Source organism: Procambarus clarkii, chromosome 16 (assembly GCF_040958095.1).
Source record: "Procambarus clarkii isolate CNS0578487 chromosome 16, FALCON_Pclarkii_2.0, whole genome shotgun sequence".
Lineage (NCBI taxonomy): Eukaryota > Metazoa > Arthropoda > Malacostraca > Decapoda > Cambaridae > Procambarus > Procambarus clarkii.
In genome coordinates this window covers 18,700,218-18,722,325 of record NC_091165.1, presented here as the reverse complement: position 1 = coordinate 18,722,325, position 22,108 = coordinate 18,700,218, and the positions used below count along the sequence as shown (strand labels likewise).

At 38.3% G+C, this 22,108-nt stretch overlaps 1 protein-coding gene across 2 annotated transcripts in view; it reads right to left on the bottom strand.

The window, feature by feature from the left end:
• Positions 1 to 10,280, bottom strand: part of LOC123751326 (organic cation transporter protein) — a 40,350-nt gene extending 30,070 nt beyond the window's left edge. Inside the window, exon 1 of one of the 2 annotated variants that reach the window (XM_069325295.1) lies at positions 10,125 to 10,280. The gene's annotated coding sequence lies outside the window, so the exon portion shown is untranslated. Of the gene's footprint in view, positions 1 to 10,062 lie in introns of both variants that reach the window. The other variant, XM_069325294.1, reaches the window with a different exon arrangement.
• Positions 10,281 to 22,108: the final 11,828 nt, after the last annotated feature.

Here is a 22,108-nt window from a genome sequence, read left to right as displayed (position 1 = left end):
GATCTGTTATCTTTTATGCTGGCGAATGATGTTTCGTTCCGGTGATTGTGATATACTCCTTTATCACAGAAACTCTATCCAAACAGATTGATTTTGTTATGTTTTTACCAGAATTCATTAGTGGGAAACCATCTCTAGTGGCCTTGACGGGGGAAGGGAGCTTGTAACTTGTCAACGATATTTTATCATTGAAAATTTACATTAAAATGTTTATATTTTAAGTAGCTTTACCTGTTCTAACATTTCCATTTCATATTTATCGTTTGTTTCGTATTTTGTCTAATGTGTATTTATTTGGGTGCTATTTTATGACTTATGGTGACGGATACTTATGTCCTCACTTTCTCAGGTGGTCATTTACACGAGGCTTCCCTCACTTTCTTAGCTAGTCATGTACACGAGGCTTCCCTCACTTTCTCAGGTGGTCATTTACACGAGGCTTCCCTCACTTTCTTAGCTAGTCATGTACACGAGGCTTCCCTCACTTTCTCATGTGGTCATTTACACGAGGCTTCCATCACTTTCTCAGGTGGTCATTTACACGAGGCTTCCCTCACTATCCGAGGTGGTCACTCACGTAGGCTTCCGTCCGACTGTCCCTCATAAGAGGCTTCACTTCCTACTTTTGCTAGAAATATTTAAATGTTTACAAGGACGTTCAGTACATGTCTTAGATACAAATATATCATTAGTTATTAAAGCTGGTATGTAAATCTGGAATCATTTTCATTAGAATACAACTTGTTGCCTACTAATCATGCAAGTACAGTCAGATTCGTTTCGACTCACAATCTGGAATTCCAGGTTCGAGTCCCGGGCGGGACAGAAATGGTTGGGACCGTTTCCTATGACCTAATGACCCTGTTCACCTAGCAGTAAATAGGTGCCCAGGAGTTGGTTTGTTGTAGTGATGCATCCTGGGGAGGGTCAGTAATTCGACCTAGGGGAGATGTCGATATACGAATATGTATATATACATTAGCTGCCTGTCTGCCGGCACAATTAATTATTATTATTATTATTGAATTAAAGTATATTATATTATATTCACAACGAGTTCAATGACATCATCAAGAGGAGCCTTGTCTCAGCTCAGTGTCCAGCGGGGAGAGATCCTCACATCCTAGGGGACCAAAACCCAAATGACTTGCTATTGCCTTCCAAGACATACCAAGCACGAATGACGACCCTACTCCTCAAATGTCCCAGTAGTTGGATGTAGCAAAGACACCATGACCCAACCCAGCGTCTCCTCACCTACCAAGAAAAAATAAAGGCAGCCAAAGGCGTATTAAATACGCCAAAGGCATATTACAGCCCCGCTCCTGTACCAGGTAAGTCCACTACGGGCTCACCATAGCCCGTGCTACTTAAAACGTTTTGTTCCGAGTAGCTGAATCTAAAACAACAACGTATCAAGTGACTACTGTTACAATGATTACTGCCTCCCTAACAGAGACCTTCATGCAAGATAGTCGCCAAAGCCTTTTCCAAGCACTGGAACAGACCAACCCTCAGTCAAGGAAGGAAATGTTAACAGGTAAAAAAAACAATCTACTAAACTTATTTCTTCCACACTTCTACAAGCCCTGCCTGAAAAGGTCGACGAAGTATAAGTCGAAGAAGGTGACAAAACTGAATTGTTTCAGCACCCAATGGCAGTCTCCACTCCAGCAAAGAAGACACAAGCCGTCGGGGCAATCAGCACATTAGAAACCACCATGGACTCAGTGGATTCAACTATAACAAAATAATGGCCAATAACGACAATTTCAAGATTATACAATGAAATATCCAAGGATTCAAAAACAAAGCTCCAACACTCCGAGCAGTGATTCTCAAGGACAACATTGATATTGTTTTACTTCATGAAACACTTACCAGGACTATACGAAGTATCAATATCCCAGGATATCAAGGTTACTTACCAGCCGTAGCACACCCAAAGGAATGTACTAGCCAAGAGCTTTGGGTCACCCTTCGTGGCCTCTTGACTGGTACATTCGTTTGGGTAAGCTACGGCTGTCTTAATCTCTTTGACCTTACCTCGATGTACTACCACAGTCTGAATACTAACATGTACCTTCAACCGTCATTTATTAAGTGTTGTAGAGCATGATTCACTAGATAATATTCACTCCTAACTTGTGAATTACAACACCAGGGGAGAGGGGGGGAAAGGGGAAATTTGGGAAACAGGAAGGGGGAGGAGGGACGGGCGGGAAAGAGGGGGAGAAAAGAGGGGTGGGATGGGGGAGAGATAAACTATCCGGGCACCGTCGGGTACCCTCCTGCTAGCTTAATAAACTAATCTAATTCAGAAGAGGAAGAGGCATGCACTGTTTCTATAATAATATGTGTTTGATAATGTTCAGACAATGAACAGTGAATGCAGTATTACGGTACACACAAACGCCAGTTCCAATTAATACACGACGATGTTCAGTGGACAATTTTATTTTATTTTACTTTTTTGTTAATAAATAATTGGGTTTATGAATTGATGTCTTTACATTCTTGTAAAGCCACTAACACGCATAACGTTTCGGGCCGGAGAATTAGTCATCATCATTGGGTCTGGCCAGGACTAGACTGGGTGCGGAAAGCAACTTCCTTCGCTTGGGGGACCCTCCAATATATCTAATCTGTCTTCATGTCCCAGACAATGTAATATCAATACACCATACCCTTACTCCTCAGCTATGGTGGACTGGTCAACGAGCAGGACATAGTCCATCAGCAGATGGTTGGCCTTGATGGTGAGTCATGGTGGAGGGTCACCATCACCCACCTCCCTCACAGTATGGGTAGCAACCACTGGACGGGAAACACCCCATCACTCACCCACCACCATCACTCTTGCATAACCTCTGACCTTCAACAGTTGAACAACTGTCTGGGCATTGTATCAGTTATATGAAGTATCAAATATGCCTACAAAGAATTATGAAAGTTTTGGGAGAGATAAAATGATTCAAGAAAATATAATCTCGGATGTGATTTGTAGGAAAGATTAAAAAATATAATGATAAGATTATATTTTTTACAACTGATAAGATTGTCCTTAACAGGTGAAAGTTAATATTGCCTGTCGTCAATGTGCATGCCGTTGATTGTTATCTCATTAAATTTTTCTTGGATGCCTCTTTTTTTCTTGATTTATCAAATAAAAATTAAATTTACAATGTTTTATAGTCACACGTAAGAAAATGTCAAGAAAGTGCTGAGTAGAGACTCAAAGAAATGTTGAGAAACGACACACTAAAAGTATATTCTTGTACTTATAATGTAAGTACAATGTATTTGGCTATAACCGCTCAAAAATGTGCTTCAAATGTTACGAACATTTATAAACGTTTATGCTCTGTTTTCTAGATGAATGCTCAGTATGACGGTAGGACATGTTATGTGAAGTTTAGTTAGGTAATGTGAAGTTATAAAAAATTTTGTTCGGCCATGTTTGGTGAAGTTAGGCTATGAATGATTTAATTCGGCCAAGTTAGGTCAGGCAAAACTTTGTTCGGTAAGATTATGTTTAGTTAGGCTAGGATAAGTTACGTTTGGTTATCGTAGGTTATACAGTAATAGACAGGGAAATAAATTCAAGACACAAAATCGGTTCAAGACGATCTAGATAGGCTTTTAAAACGGCCGCAAGATTGACAGATGAAAAATGTAGGCTTCTTTGCATATACAATAAAAACAGTTATCATATATCCAATCTAGGGCAGTGTGTAAGGACACTGCCGAACCTGGAGCCGTGGATTGGGACACTGTCGAACCTGGAGTACACTGTCGGTCTCCTTGTCTACAGTTTCTTAAAAAAAAAACATGTTTATGGGACTGCCTTGTAAATTCTTGGTACTATATTTAATATACAAGGATATGTAATTATATAAAAGAGGCCTCATGATTATTCTAAAGGTTGTAGAAATATTTTAAGGGAATAAGAACACCTAGAATGATGTGAAGCGAAGGAAGTTAAAATATTGGCATTACGAGAGGAAACTCGCGTGTGTGTGTATTTACTATTTGTGCCTGCAGAATGGAGCTATTAGCTCTTGGACCCGGCCTTTCTAACCAATCTATTTTTCCTTTATTATATATATATTACATATATTTCTAACACACACGCACACATCCCCAGGAAGCATCCCGTGCAGCTGTCTAACTCTGCCCATTTGTTTCCGCCTCGGCCAGGAATCGAAACCAGGTCTTTAGGAATACGACCCTCCGAGCGCTGTCTACTCAGCCACGAGGCCCCTGCGATGTAATTATCTAAGTGTAGTTACAGGATGAGAGCTACGATCGTGGTTTCCCGTCTTCCCAGTACTCTTTGTCGTATAACGCTTTGAAACTACAGACGGTTTTGGTCTCCACCACCTTCTCACTTAGTTTGTGTGCGTGTGTGTACTCACCTAGTTGTGTTTGCGGGGGTTGAGCTCTGGCTCTTTGGTCCTCTCATCTGTGTGTGTGTGTGTGTGTGTGTGTGTGTGTGTGTGTGTGTGTGTGTGTGTGTGTGTGTGTGTGTGTGTGTGTGTGTGTGTGTGTGTGTGTGTGTGTGTACATGCTTATGTACGTGCACGTGTGCGTGCGTGTGTGTGTGTAGGGAATGCTATACGGTAGACGGTGGGGGGGGGGCATTCGTGACCTCGCAGTCGCTGTCATAATCGGAGATAAGATTGTCGGAAAATCCGACACCATTTAATATATCATACAGACAGATAATAATTTCTACTGTATTACCAACAAGTTACCCATAGAAAACGTAACTTGTAGTGGAATTACCGTCTAAAGAAAACGGGATATCATCACCACATACTATTATAATTCACCAGCTATTCTGCTGGGAATTGTTCTTAAATACATTAGTCTTTGGACTTTACCATCATAAAAACATCTTATATAAATTAACTTAATTATCAATATTAAAGTAGAGTAAATGTGACCCTTCTATCACTTTCTGAAATCTGGACAAAGTAGGCCAGGCGTCAGAGTGGGGAAGGAGGGCAGCTGTTGTTTATATAGAGACCAGAGGCTCACACGGGAGCAAATTCGGCTCCTGTTAATTTTACTTGGACGTAGTGTTATGGATACCAAAGGTGTACCATCTGTCAACACGCTGTCAACAAAACAAGTTAAGTGTTCTTTCCGAAACCCATTATTTATCATTAGTGGCCATTAATGTCATTATATAGGGTGACCGGTTAGATCACATGGAAGCCTCAAACTAAAGGTAATTAAGCCAGGTCTTCATGTTCCATGTACTGTTTTTCTCTGATATAGCTTGTCATATATAGGATTCTGGCTTCACAGCTAGCGCACTTTTGACAGGTCAAGACGAGGATGCAAGATTTGTGCACCAGTTACTGGGTGATATGGAAGCTACCTCAAAGAGGATAATTAGGTGTCTACACCCTAGTTATACCTGGTGGACTAACCTGCTGTACTATAAGATAAGGAACCTCTTCAATGTATGTAGTTAATTTTGTAGTTTGATTGGCTGCATATATATATAAACTATTAAACCCCCCCTAATGTGTAGAGGATCGATTTGTGAGATTATGAGATTATTGCAGAAATACAGTCCACTTATCATTATACAAATTGCTATCGAAGTATATAAATTAACGTAAATATAAATTCATATAAATTAAATAAATATAAATCTCACAGGTCGGTTCCCACATTATTTGGTCATCTTCGAACCGGATGACGGAATATTCGGTCCTTTGAACCCACATTTGGTCATCTTAGTACCAGATGAACCAGTTAACCAGTGGATTCATTAAATATACTAGTGCAGTGTTATTTAAACAAAGCCAGCCAGTCATAGACAGCGGCGTTGCCTCGTGGGAGCTCAGGAGCCTCCCTCAGCCCAGTTCAGCTTCGTCAGCGGTTTCATGCACACCCACAGATATTTGGTGGCGTGTTATTTCGTGAAATGACAGCGCTAATATAGAAGCCAGCCTAATTAGTGACTGTGTCTTCGCGATATTGTTCACGGATTTCGTGGTGTTACATTTCGCGAGAGATTATCCACGAATTTTGTGGACTTTATTTCGCGAGGTCACTAATAACATTTAATACTTCTAGATAATATTAGAAGTTTCATAGAGGCTAATTAAGAGGCTATTAACAATAATTGTGTATATTATTTCTCCAAAATAGAGAATTATTTAATATATACTGCACTAGTGATCACAGTATAATATTTACTAATTGCCAACCCACAACAGGGTAGGATATGACTAGTTGAACTATTATTGTTCATCCTAGTCCCATTATTACAATAGTCAGTTGTACTATATTGAATAACCTAACACCATTAATGAATGGTGCAGACCCTATTTTGGGTGTAATTTTTATCAACTCGAATTGAGTTGTATATATAATAATTTACTTATGATCATTACACCTTTGAGTGATTAATTAGTGTCTCTACCATCCTAGGGTGATATAGAAGAGCTAACCTAAAGGTACTTCCAATGACACTGGTTTATCACTCAAATCATTAGTGTGGATGATTGTATATATATAATGTGTATTAATTTTAAGTGCTAACCTCTAGTAGAGGTAGGATTATTGCCTAGTGAGTTCAGAATTTACCCTAGGCTACCATTAGTGTTTGTTCAGTATTATGAGCAGCCCAAGTACAAGCCCCACAAGGCTTCACCAACTAGCCAGTATGGATAATGCAGGGAGAATGAAAAGAACCCTTGCAGGTCTTAAAGGCCACTTAACAAGACAGATCAAGAAATGTGAAGATTTGTCACAACAATCTCAAGTTGATTATGCTGACCTGGAAAGCTATTATCAAGCAGCTGCAGGTAAATTTGAGCAAATCAAATGCCAAATGGCTGTCCTTGTGGGGACAGACTACTACCATCAATTCATCGGTAGCCCTACTAAATATTAGGGTATAACCATGTTAAACTCTGCAGGAGGTAAATTACTCTCAGGCCCAGTATCAAGCCTGAGGAGACCTATGCCTGCAGATAAACAATACCAGTAGAAACCTAAATTTGTCAGCTGATTATATTTCTCCAGTAGCATTATACTAAGGAGATTACAGCTGACTATAGTAACAGAGGTTGATGTTAGTATCATCATTTAAAGCTGAAGATGAGTTCATGAGGCCTCAGTGGCAAATCAGTGAACAGTAGCCTAAAACAGCTACAAGTCACTGCGACCAATGTCACTGAACCCACTGCAGTCTCAGAACCATACTTTACTTTAATGATGAGCTATTCAATCCTCTGAATCAATTAACTAAATTAAACCCCAATAAATCTGATGACTGATTTGATACATTTATTATTTAATCAAGATGTATTCCATGGGCCTCAGTGTTTATATATCAGTGACCAGTTACCTGAACAAACTTCAAGTTATATCTAATGTCACTGATCTCACTGCAGTCCCTGAATCATACTTGACTGTAGTACTTGATCACATTCAGTCTTCTGGGTTAAATAATATGTAATAAGGCTTGAATATTAGCCTTTCAAGAGTTGACAGGGAAATGAAATCGCATTAGACTTCTAACCCCTGCAACTCTAGTACGGGACATCCGTCCTGTACGAACAGACACACCAATGTGTGATTACTAACTACTAACATCAAATTAATGTAATAATTCGAAGGAGGAGTATCGGTGTTCGTCTGTTCTAAATAGGACTTCGACCCGTGAGCAGCCCCCTGGGGAATTATGTCGGAAAATCCGACACCATTTAATATATCATACAGACAGATAATAATTTCTGCTGTATTACCAACAAGTTACCCATAGAAAACGTAACTTGTAGTGGAATTACCGTCTAAAGAAAACGGGATATCATCACCACATACTATTATAATTCACCAGCTATTCTGCTGGGAATTGTTCTTAAATACATTAGTCTTTGGACTTTACCATCATAAAAACATCTTATATAAATTAACTTAATTATCAATATTAAAGTAGAGTAAATGTGACCCTTCTATCACTTTCTGAAATCTGGACAAAGTAGGCCAGGCGTCAGAGTGGGGAAGGAGGGCAGCTGTTGTTTATATAGAGACCAGAGGCTCACACGGGAGCAAATTCGGCTCCTGTTAATTTTACTTGGACGTAGTGTTATGGATACCAAAGGTGTACCATCTGTCAACACGCTGTCAACAAAACAAGTTAAGTGTTCTTTCCGAAACCCATTATTTATCATTAGTGGCCATTAATGTCATTATATAGGGTGACCCGGTTAGATCACATGGAAGCCTCAAACTAAAGGTAATTAAGCCAGGTCTTCATGTTCCATGTACTGTTTTCTCTGATATAGCTTGTCATATATAGGATTCTGGCTTCACAGCTAGCGCACTTTTGACAGGTCAAGACGAGGATGCAAGATTTGTGCACCAGTTACTGGGTGATATGGAAGCTACCTCAAAGAGGATAATTAGGTGTCTACACCCTAGTTATACCTGGTGGACTAACCTGCTGTACTATAAGATAAGGAACCTCTTCAATGTATGTAGTTAATTTTGTAGTTTGATTGGCTGCATATATATATAAACTATTAAACCCCCCCTAATGTGTAGAGGATCGATTTGTGAGATTATGAGATTATTGCAGAAATACAGTCCACTTATCATTATACAAATTGCTATCGAAGTATATAAATTAACGTAAATATAAATTCATATAAATTAAATAAATATAAATCTCACAGGTCGGTTCCCACAAAGATATCTCTCTCTAAGTTTATTTGGATATTGCACAACCGAAACCAGTCTAAACCGATCCAAAAACATTGCTTTCTTAGATGATATTTAAACCGAGATAATTGGGGGATTAAAATATCAGACACAAAACAAGGAAATATCACCACAAACACAAATTAGGAGATTTACAGCATTTTTTAATTCATATGTACTGTATGATTAAGAATCCCCCAACGTTTGTTTATGTAGGAGCACTGGAAAAGTGAAATGGGTTTAATATGCCATACACATCCCAGGCGGGACAGAAATGGTTGGGCACATTTCTTTTAACCTAATGCCTCTGTTCACCTGGTAGTAAGTAGGTACTAAGGAGTTATTCAGCTTGCTGTGGGGTTATATCCTGGGCCGGGTCAGTAATTCGACCCCTGTGTGGGGGGGGGGCCTGGGCCTAACATGTACTGTATTTTTTTATATATTATTATCTACCAACTTTTCAATGCCAACTTTTTTGTATATAAAACAGAAATATACAGTTGACAAGTAGTCAGAATCAATATGTTGATGATCGTAAACTGAAAGAGCAAGGAAATATTGTAATGAATTCTAAAGCCTCAAATGATGAAATTCTCTCAAGGCCTAATTTTGTTGCATCGAGGGAAACAGTAACTGAACTTAAGCAAAATAGTTTGCCCACGATATTATTAACGAACTTAACAGCACACTCTCTTAAGCAAAACCTGAAAAATTACTTAACAAAGTAGGAAGGTTCCTCACCCAAGCACCTGGCCCGTGTCTCTAGATTAACACGTTACACATACCGCATTAGGGGTAAAAGTGCGCGGGAAAACTCTGAAGACGGTGATGTTATTGGGATACGCCAGAGGCAACTTTGCCACGGGGACACTCTATGGCAACGTTCCCAAGGGGAGCGTTGCCATAGGGACACGCCAGACCAACGTTGTCAAGACGTGCCAGGGCAACGTTGCCAAGGGGATGTGCCAGAGCAACGTTGCCAAGGGGATGTGCCAGAGCAACGTTGTCAAGGGGATGTGCCAGAGCAACGTTGCCAAGGGGATGTGCCAGAGCAACGTTGCCAAGGGGATGTGCCAGAGCAACGTTGTCAAGGGGATGTGTCAGAGCAACGTTGCCAAGGGAGCTCACCATAATAACGTTCCAGTACTTCACAAGAACTTGGAGTGTAGGAGGCAAATAACGTATTTGTATATTCTGTGAACTTAAAATAAGATTCCTGTCCATTTTCGAAAAAAAAAATTCCAATCAAAAATTACAGTTAATGTTCACTTTATTAGGAAAGTGATATTATAAGTAATAAAAGGCTGCTGTAAGAAAGTGAAGAAGGCTCACCTTAAAGTGGCAAGCACTAGGAAGAACTTGATGCATGTGTGGAGGCTTAATTGTTAGTATACCTGCAGGAGCCGTACAGATGAACCTCCCAGCGCCGCGCACTCTCCACTACTGACACCATCTCCCGCCACGTTAGTGTAGTTGTTGCACGCGCCAGCTGGCTCAGGTGGAGGCTGGGTCTTGACGTTTGGCACTATAGCCCTTCCCCTCCCCATCCCCGGCACTGTCTCCGCCCTCGTCGTAGGCCCGGGGACGGCACTTCCGGCTCCCCCACCATCCCCAACCTGCGTGCCCACTTGGGTCCAACACTATATCGGGAGGGGACGAGCACACGCACATGGGAGGGTTGGTTTTTAGAAATAAACAAAATATTTCAGAGCGTACGGTACCGGGAATTTGATAAACACCTCCAAAGTGTGCCTGAGTACACGTCAGACTGCGGGCAGTGGCGTCCAACAGACTGGTTGGCCAAACTAGGAAGCCAACCTCAAGGTAGGACTAGTATTATGTGGGTTTTCTAAAGAAACAAAATATTTCAGAGCATATAGCAAGACTGGCATCTATAATATGTAATGGGTGTGAGGTGGAGATAGTTGAAGCACCCGTGTTGTGCCGCGCGGTTCCCACCACCAGGAAGCACTTAATGACGACTTGTGTAACGCTCGTGAGAAAAGATTATCATTTAATGATTATTATGGATACAAAGACAAATAAAAAATAAGAATTAGGTGACTTTTATAATAATTCAGTTATTTTGTTATTTTATATAACGTTTGATTATGTTGAGAGAAACTGAAAAAATTATAGTTCCAGAACAACATTTGTCATCGTGAATTCGTCTTTTAAACCATAACTTGTTGAAAATTATTTAGAAAAAGCCCACTTTTAAATATATATTAGCTTGACTTTAGTCCCTTTAATAGAAGGTGCGTACAATATTTGGAGATATCATTTCTGAATGGTTTAAATACGAAAAGCTATCACAGACTGAAGTAACATGAAGTCAAACTATATATATTGCTTCTGAGCTAATAAAGCTCACCATGACGAGAAGTCATTCAGATAATTTATAAATCTGAAAATGGCTTGCACAGTTTAAATAAATTATATGTGTAGTGCAGTGAAAACATCATACTGATGAATATGTCTTGTGTGGTATTAGCAAGCAACCAGTGGAATGTTCCTTAGTATTCTGTTGTATATATATATATATATATATATATATATATATATATATATATATATATATATATATATATATATATATATATATATATATATATATATATATATATATATATATATATATATATATATATATATATATATATGTTACAGAATATTGTCAAACATTTAATTTCATTTGGCAGAATGTTCCATATTTAAAAACTGTATTTACCCTAAATATTTCATAGCCTGATATGCTCATGAGGAAACTCAGAAAATTTATTATCATTATCATTATTATTATTATTATTATTATTATTATTATTATTATTATTATTATTATTATTATTATTATTATTATTATTTACTGAATAGTATTGTGGTAGCCAAGAAGGGAAGGCTGTCAGTTGAGTGTGGCCGGCGTGGCAAGACTGGGTCAAGTCATAAGATAATGCTCTCACCAGACTAAACCAGACACACCTACGTCACTGCCCTCTCTCAAGGCTATTCTTATCCTTGGGACATTCACGAAAAACTCCCATGACCTCGATGTTCCGCTTCGTTATGATGGAAGGTGCGGTAGTTGCCATGAGTTATGCGGCTCATTTTATGGCAACTAGTTAAGGGGGAGCACGTGTTGGGACTAACTACGCCATTGCTGCTTGACTTGCAGCACCTCTTATTTACATTTTGGATATGTTACATTATCAGAAATAAGAATTATTTAACAAATGTGATGCATAAGTACATATTATATACATATATTACAGTTATACATTGTTTACTCGAAGTACATGATGCTACTTGATGTGCTGCCTGTTACACTGGGTGAGATTATTTAGTATGAATATTCAGTATAAGATTAATAGTTGTGGTACTCACATAAATGTTCACACTAAAATTGTGGTAGGGCTCTCCCAGGGTAACTTGTGGAGAAGAGGCTAAAACCTGCCCGAACCGGCCCGGCCCCCAGCAATTCATCACAATTAATTTACAAACCCTGTTATCCAGGAAATTGATGGAGTTCTAGTCAGGCCCCGCTGGATAAGTGAAGCTGGTCAAATAGTTAACAATTTATTTCACTAAACCCCACCCCACTACTAACAAAGATCAGCAACAATAAGTCACAAAGAAATCCATTAAAGCTGTATCAAACACTAGTTTAACACTCCCTCTATATCTCTCATGGGGCACTCTTATGGTCTCAAGTGACCCTTGAGTTGCATGCTATATAATACTACAAATAATGATGGAACCTGGTGGCACGTATGAAAGAACAGGACTTAACTAATATTGTAAATGTAAAGCATGGGAACGCTACACCTTAATCCAGCCTAGACACAGACCAATTAACTCCCTGTCGCCCACTGCCCAACCATTTGCGATGGACTGTAGAGCGACGGTCTTGCTTCATGCAGGTCGGAGTTCACTCCTCGACCGTCCAAGTGGTTAGGCACCATTCCTTTCCCCCGTCCTGTCCCATATCCTTATCCTGATCCCTTCCAAGTGCTATATAATCGTAATGGCTTGGTGCCTTCTTGATAGTTCTCTTCTCTTCACTCAAGGCAGCGTTTAACCTAAACAAACTCGTACAGTAACCGTCCGGTGCTTCCAGACCACTTTGGCAAATAAAACTTAAATATCACATAACTTCAACATACTTCTGGTTATCTACTAAAATATAACTTAATACATCCAAAAGTCTAAAACAGCCAATAGTTTAGTTATACATATAATCGTGGCACCGGCAGCACCACCACCAAAAAAAAAAACCGGACAAGATCGGTTCCCACACTTGTATATGTTGCCCCAAATGGCTTGTTTATAACATATAGACCAACCAGGTCTTAACAGTACCCGACGGTGCCTGGGTCTCTCTCCCCCTCTCCCCCGTTCTCACTTCTTTCACACTCATCCTTTTCTCACCCTCCCCCCCCCCCTTTTCAGTCTCCCTTCCTCTCCTCTCTTGCCCCATTTGTCTCTCCCTCTCTCTCTCTCTCTCTCTCTCTCTCTCTCTCTCTCTCTCTCTCTCTCTCTCTCTCTCAGAATATGCTTCATTAAGGACAGTTGAAACTATAAAAAAAACCTCTGTAAAACAAAACCACAATTTCAGATTAAGCTAAACACGAGTGGTCGACAGCTGAACCCTCCTATGACACTCCGATTAATCACAAATCACCATACAAAGTGTTTTGATGCTACTCCAAAGAATTTAGCCTCCATTCTTTGACAGACAAATAGACATTCTATTTGATTTATATAAATTTTATATTTAACATTATTTGTTAATGTAAAAATGTAAGGATATGATATGTCCCATAATAAAAATATATAAATATAAATATATATTACAATAACTTAACTTTAACTAATTTGTTATTGTAAAGGTATGACATGTCCCATAATAAAAGATATACAGTATATATATATATATATATATATATATATATATATATATATATATATATATATATATATATATATATATATATATATATATATATATAAATGCATATATGTATGTATACATATATAATATATATGTTATACTTAATAGGCCAAGTTGCCTAACAAACCGAATTTTCCTGAAATATATTTAAAAAATGTTCTTCAGGAATGATTAAGCTTTCCATTGCATTACATATGACTTGTTTTCTTACTAACTTAACCTAATATAACTACATTATTCATGTTCTTAATATAATATAATAATATTCATTGGAATAAACTAGTTTGGAAAAAATATCTGAAAATCTCTAAAACACTCTTTTTGTTAGGCAAATTGGGCCTTACATACTAGGCCAAGTACTATTATCTCTCAAAGTACTATTATCTTTCTGCTGTGGAGTTAAGCAGAACAGCATTATTACAACTGGTAATTTTCGCCTTAATTCCTATTTCTTACCTCACATTCTCCCTCTCTTGTTTCCTTTCTTCTATTCTCTCTCCCTTTATATATCCCATTCTCTTCACCATTGGGTAAAACATGCTCAAGTAACAATGAATCACCGACCTTGGCGTGGCCCTCCCACACCAGTCTATAAGACGGGTGCGGGATTTGACCCCCAATCCCCCTATGACACTCATCATACAATCACAGTTCAAAATGGAAAGTTGTGTGTGGTTACCTCGAATAGACAGACGCACATTATTATAGATATAGATATTTTTTTTACACGGTTGGCCGCGTAATATCTGCAAAGTTGATTTTCAATGTGCTGGTTATAACAAATATGAGATAGTAGGTCGACTTCAAGATCAACTTTTTCGCTTTGCATGCAATAAAGACTGAGATTAAGAATAAGTTGGAAGGCTTAAGCAGCGATAAAGTGTATCAACAAAGTGTGTCGATAATTATGTTGAGATCTAAAATTAAAATCCTAAGAATTGTAGAATATGATACAAAGATATAAGTGAGGCAAAATATAAGTTGTAATGAAATTTTATGCAGACAGTCTATATACATTATTAATGTATAGCAATTACCAGACATTTGTGTCTGTTTAGTAAAACTCTGAAAGTTTAAGTAATAATAATAATATTTTATTTATACAAAAATAGAGGATCAGATTACAGTAGTTACTTAGTAGATAGTTTTCATATTTTCATATTTTATATAAGTTATTAATTACGTGCAGCGTTTCGAATATACTTAAAGATTATGAGTTTGTTAAAATCCTTAACCTGTGTAGTGTTGAAATTTCCAGGATGTTGATGCTACCCTGCGCCAGAGTCCTGCCTAGACTACTCACCGCTCTACAGACTAAACATTGCTGACTCGCGTTACTCCTTCAGACCACTGGGAATATGGTTCAATACTTTATTTTACGCGTATGATTAGTAGCATATATACCTATACAAATAATTTTTACTATAATCATGTACTTTTCATTAATAACCTGTTATTATTATTATTATTATTATTATTATTATTATTATTATTATTATTATTATTATTATTATTATTATTATTAATTTGTCATTCACACTTCCGTGGAAATAAACGAAGGTGAATTAAATTATTATTATTATATTATTATTATTATTATTATTATTATTATTATTATAACAGATATCATATTAATCGGTAGTAATTTAATTATTAGTAATTATTATCATAGTAAATGGTAGATATACATGATAGATACACAGATTCTTAACAAATGGATTTATACTAATGGAGATTACTGTTTATTATACACCCCAAATCACATGATACAGAATTGAAATGTTATAGATATACGTTTGTAACAAGAAATAAAAATCCTTGTTGGGGGGGTTGATGAAGCTGCAGCTGGTAATAAGTTAACAGTAATTGTCAAGATCTACATCAGTGGTGGCGCAAACTCTCAGACTAAAATATAGCCTAGTCGGAACCGACTCGTAGTGTTGTCCATCTGTGTATCAATATTGTCGAAGGAAGAAGCATAGAGTGCTTTTGGCAGGCATTATTAGAATTGTACAATGTATACAGATGCTGAAATGTGTAATGTCTAAGAGACAGAATGCAGACATGCTCGATGTGGCAATTACCTGACTGTCAATAGACGCATCCGCACCTATTGCGTCAGTCGGGAAGACATGAGGTACAGTATCTCGTTGTACTGTACTGTACTGTACTGTACTGTACTGTACTGTACTGTACTGTACTGTACTGTACTGTACTGTACTGTCTTCACATTCCTGTCTTGGAATGTGGGGCAGTGTGCGCAAGAGACTTGCTGATATTCTTATGTATATAGGTAACAATAATGTTGATGTAGTTTGTTTGCAAGAACCATATACATCTAAGACCTTACACAAGATTTGTGTAGATTTGATAGAGTACAATAGGCTCAAGAATCTGTACACCAATTGAATGACGGTTGAGAGGCGGGACCAAAGAGCCAAAACTCAACCCCCGCAAGCACAACTAGGTGAGTACAAGGCACCACCTAGACTCCCAGGGTATGTATCTTTCGAACGCAGGACTTCATGATGTAGACATGCTGACATAAGATAAAAGTGGTCTGGTTTGTAAGCATATTAAAAATCACAAGAGTGAAGACACCCATTATCAGAAGTTTCAGATATCCACAAAGACTGACTCCTTCTACCTCTGCAACATTCATGTGAGGTGTGGCAGAATGATTGAGATCCTTCAATCAATTGCAACTCTGAAACCATCATAATGGGTGATTTTAACGCAAGACACAATAAGCTACGGAATGATAAAACAAACAGAAATGGTTCGGTGTTTGTAAAATACTTCAGGGAAAACAATATGACTGGTTTTTTATTTAAACCCATCTAATGTCAGCCATCTTTCAGGTGGAAGGTTTGATTATGTAATAGGTCACAGTCTCTTAGACAATGCTGTCCACGGATCATTATTGCAAGAGTTAATTAGTGACCACCATTCCATACTTAGCACATACACAATCAAAGATGTTAAATCAAAACACTGAAAAGAAAACATTAACATCCACGAGAATCTACACATGCACTTCCAGCGCAAAATATATGATTGGTATCAGTCATATACATTTACCAATGTCAATGCAATTCAGGTTCAGATAGACAATGTTAACATCAGCAATAAAAATGATGGAAATTTTGTTGGCCTACACACAGACAAGAGACTCAACCTCAGCACCCACATACAACACATAACCAAGAAAGTCTCAAAAACCGTTGGTATACTTTCTAAAATCAGATATTATGTTCCTAACTCTGCTCTTCTCTCATTATACTACGCGCTAATCCATCCCAATCTTACATACGGTATCTGTGCATGGAGTTCAACCACTGCAATCTACCTCAAGCCCATCATCACCTAGCAAAAATCTGCTATCAGAACAATAACAAACTGTTTTCAGACAACACTCAGGCCCCCGATGTTTAAATCCCTAAACATGCTAAATATACACTCACTCCACATATTGTCTTGTGCCGTTTTTATGTACAAAACCCTGTTCTTAGATACAAATCCTGATCTGAAACACTTCATTGACAAATGTAATAGAACCCATAGTCACCACACTCAAATAAATGTTTCTTTGACATTCTCAAAGTCAAACTAAATCAGTGTAAACTAATTTACACTCTATGCAAATAAAGGGACCTAGTCTATGGAACTTACTCCCTAACGAATTGAAAATCTGTCCAACCTACGCCTTTTTCAAAAGTAAAAGAAAAAAGTGCTTAATCTCATTCTCATAGATTCCTACCTAGTACCTTAAAACGCTTGCTGGAAATCACATTGGTATTAATTAACGTCAAATATGCCAGAATGTTCTACATGATGTTTATTAGGTCATTACCATGCCCTGTACCTTATTAATCTCCCGAGTAATAGGCTGAAAGCTTTAGAGAAAATTAAAACTGAAACCATGAAGATAGTTCTTGGAGCCCCCAAATGCACAAGAATCATCAACATGAGGGAGGATCTGAAACTCCCAACCATATGTCAAAGAATTAAACAGCTCAGTACTACCTTCCGTGTAAGAGTGATGAGAGATCCAACATCATCCTTAATACTTAGAGAAAAACTAACTAGTTCTTTTTGCAGGCGGGAGAGTGTTGCCAACGCACCAGCGGGCAACCTATGTGCAAGCTGGTTGAGTAGAAGTGTTGCCGATCTCATTAAACTGAATATTCCTATTGTACGCAGTGTACTAGATAATGATATTCCATTATATCTGTACCCTGAAAGACAAGTGTCTTACACGCCCATCAGCAAAAAGAGTAAGGAGACCCCAGCACTCCTGAAAGTAACAACACTAACTATTGAGTCCTTTTACGATTTCACGAGCACCGGTTACGCTGATGGGTCTGTTCAAATGTCAACAGGTCGCACTGCAGCGGCCTGTAGAGTATACAAAGACAACATATGTACACAGACCACAAGTGTGAGGAAATAACTGACTTAATTTAGCTCCACACATACATAATTAGCTGCACTACAACTTGCCACTAACGCACTGAAGAACAGTGGAGGAGTAATTTTCTGTGATTCAAAGTCAGCTCTTCAAACTCAACATGCAAAATAGATACTAGGAATGTTGTAACATCCATTATAAACAACATTTTTAATGCAAAGAGCAAGAGTTTCAGTCTCATTTATATGGATACCATCTGACGTTGGTGTTGTCCAGCATGACGACTCAGACAAGGCAACTAAACTGCATGTGATAAGCCTGAAATTGAGTGGGATATGGGCATTATAATCTCTGCTATTAAAGCCGCAATATTTTAGGAAATTAGGGATGACAGAAGAGCAATTACTGACACTCAAAGGCCAGAAACCACGAGTATAAAGAGTGCCTCTTCTAGGTTTAGAACCGAGAATTATATGTACGGGCAGCATAAGACACCCACTAGACAGTGTGACATTGTAATTGCCAAAATTAGGCCGGGATATCGATATCTATGGCAGGTGGCTGCAGGTAATGAATCCCTCAATGGTGAACATTCCAATTGTAAACTGTGTAAACAAGAGCTGGGACATACTCTCCAACACTATATCTGTGATTGCCCTGTTATCAGTGACTTCAGACCTAATGGTATGAGGTACCTGGAGCTCTGTAATTACTTCATACGCTCAGTAATATTGGAAGATATTCTTGTGCTGTACCAGATTTTGCTAGTGGAGGCTAAAAGATCAGCCTTACATTCCATGTTCTGTCCTGATTCCATGTATGACTAGTCGTCCTGTGAGATGGGGATGTTGGATGAGCTTCCTATCTTGAGATGATTTCGGGGCTTAACGTCCCCGCGGCCCGGTCCTCGACTAGGCCTCATTTTTGTTACACACCCCCAGGAAGCAGCCCGTAGCAGCTGTCTAACTCCCAGGTACCCATTTACTAACTATTCTCGATTGATTGATTGATGATGATTAAGCCACCCAAAAGGTGGCAGGGGCATGAATAGCCCGTAAGTGGAGGCCTTTTTGAGCCATTACCAGTATCAATAGATGATACTGGAGATCTGTGGAGGTGCGACTGCACCCAGCGTGACGGGAGATGTCTCCCGAGGATGCTATTCTCATATTGCTTGCTTATATATATGGTGACTACACCTTAGCTCCCTCCAATAAGATAGGAGGATGGAAGAACTGTTACCTGTAAATAGGGAAAGGATTATAGCTTGTGTAGTTAGTGCTAATTAGTTACGCCATTAAGATGATGAGATAATGGAGCGAGTATAAGGTTTACTCGCTATAAAAGCTTGTTAAAAAAAAAAGACATTTGAGTGGAATCTTATAGAATCTTGTAAAAAAAATTATTATAATATAATATTTCCACGATTCAGTGCTTAGCTCTTATGAATGTCACAAAGTTATTATTTAGTCAAATTTAATTTTTTTTTTGTACTGAGGCAGGTAATTAGTCTCCTGATTCCATGTATGACTAACCACAGTGTGAGATGGAAATAGTAAATGAACTTATAGCTAGTTTATTATCTACACTGTGTAATCATTCATATAAAATAGGGTAGCAGCACATTGTTGTGTCTACCTAAGCTTGCTAATAATAAAAAAAATCACTTGGAATGATCAGAAGAATTCTGCATCCTGATCACGCAGGGAATGAGTATTTTCAAGAGTAACATCTATGAAAACTAAGCTGAGAAATCGAATGGGACTATATAGAACTTGTGATATCAATCTTGAGAATCAAAAAATATATATGAAGAAAGCGGGACTTAGTGCTCATCATTTGAACCACCCAAAGTCTATTGTAAAATGAGGTTGTGGATGTAAAAGAAGACCTTATTGATTAATAATAAACATTATACGTGCAGTGATAATTTTAATAAAACTAAAAATATTGTAGTATACTCTATGTAATAAAATATATTACGCTGAAAACCGGCCATGAGGATTATCCTCGGATGCCCCCGTACAACTAAATTACTAAACATGAGCAAGGAACTGAATATTTCATGTGTAAGTGATCGTATCACTGAAATTAATGCTCTAATTGGTATCAAGATGCTTAGGCTAACCCACCCTAACCCCTGCACTGAAGCCCTCCAAGCCTTCTTTCTTGAAGGTCAGCATCCCTCCAAATGGATTACCAAAACTGCCACTGTGCTCAGAATGTATAATATTTATCACCTCTTCCTTGGTTAGGTAAATGAATTGTGGAGTTCAGTCCCTGAGCCCATTATGTGCCTCTGTAACCCTTTCCACTACCGCCCACAAGATGGGTATGAGGTGCATAATAAATGAACTAAACTAACTCTTCCGAGAGAGACAACTACAACAGTTTCCTGCCCCATGGGAGATCATTCCTTTCCAAATTACTGTCCTCCCTTTCCCCACCCAAGAAGCTGATTAAAGAACAAGCCTTGTTTCGACAAGAAGCAAAGTACAATGCCTTAAACCAAATTGATGCTTTGGTCAGAGAGCGCTCCCTTTCCCAGATTATTTACACTGATGGATCCTTGCACCTGTCTTATGGTGCAGCTGGAAGTGCAGTTGTTGTGACAGGGAGAGATGGTTCCTTCTCCTATGAGTGTGGTCGAACGTGTATAAGTAACTGGGCCTCCACTCTTCAAACAGAATTGGTTGCCATAATACTTGCCTCGAGCGCGTACATGATTATAAAGTTGACACGCTGATTGTGACTCCTTGTCATCCTTGACTGCCCTCAGCTCCCCAAGGAATAACTGTGACGTGCTTATCACTGAAGCTAGATACAGATATAATGAAATAACCAATGATCGAGTCAGAGTTTGTTTCCTGTGGATTCCTTCCAATACTGGTCTTCGAATGCATGGTAGAACTGATGAGTTGGCCAAGACTTTTGCTCATAAAGAGGGAATTGATTACAATCCTGGACTGCCTTTGAGCAGCCTGAGGGCAGTAATATTCCGGGATCATCAATAAAATCTCGCAGACTTGAGGCAAAGTGAAATTCACATCTATCATCATTCTATGATGCAGGAAGAACCGCACGTCTATGGGTCATCCAATAAAGTTAGCAGACTTCTAGATGTTACCTCTGATAGGCTTAGGCTCGGCTACAAGTACCTCTGGGAGTTTGTAACATTTGCTGATGTAGATTTGACTAAATGTAAACTCTGACAGCAGAACTATTCGCATACTTTGCATCATTATATGATGGATTGTGAAAAAAATCGCGGAATTCAGAGATAACACCATCAATGGAGTCAAAGAAATGTGTAAGTACTTCATTCATAATGATGTACTGCCAGGAATCTTAGCGAAGTATCCAAAATTTGCTTACTATAGTTGCAGCCTGCACATGACTGTAAAGCTGCCGTCCAGTTAGGTGAGTGTGGAGCACGACTAGTAACTGTGCGACTCGCCATATATGTAAAGTGCCTTGTATAGTGCTGTTGTGAGCCTCTTGTTGAATCACTTGTAATACAAAAGATTATTGATGTGTGTGTATTTGTGTAGGTGATTATATATATATATATATATATATATATATATATATATATATATATATATATATGGGTATATGTACGAGTATATATAACATTAATAACTGTGTAACTAGCGTCAAAAGATTATTATTTGCTTACCTAAAGGAACTAAGGGGTTCAGTTTTACACCGCTTATGTGCCTCTGTAACCCTTTACACCACCGCCCACGGGATGGGGTGAATAATAAAAAAGAAAAAAATTAAATTGCTGAAAACCGTATGAGTCGGTAAACAAAATATTGGGATCCTTTTATTACAGATTCGTGAGTAATAGAGCTTGAAGAGTATCCTGCCCGAAACCCTTTGCGTAATAGTGGGCTTTAGGCATTGTATGTACTAGCTCTATCTATAAATCTATAAATTTTTGTAAAACCTCTTGTATGTATGTACTTTACCTGAATAAACATTTATTTATTTATTTGTAAGAGGCGACTTGAAGT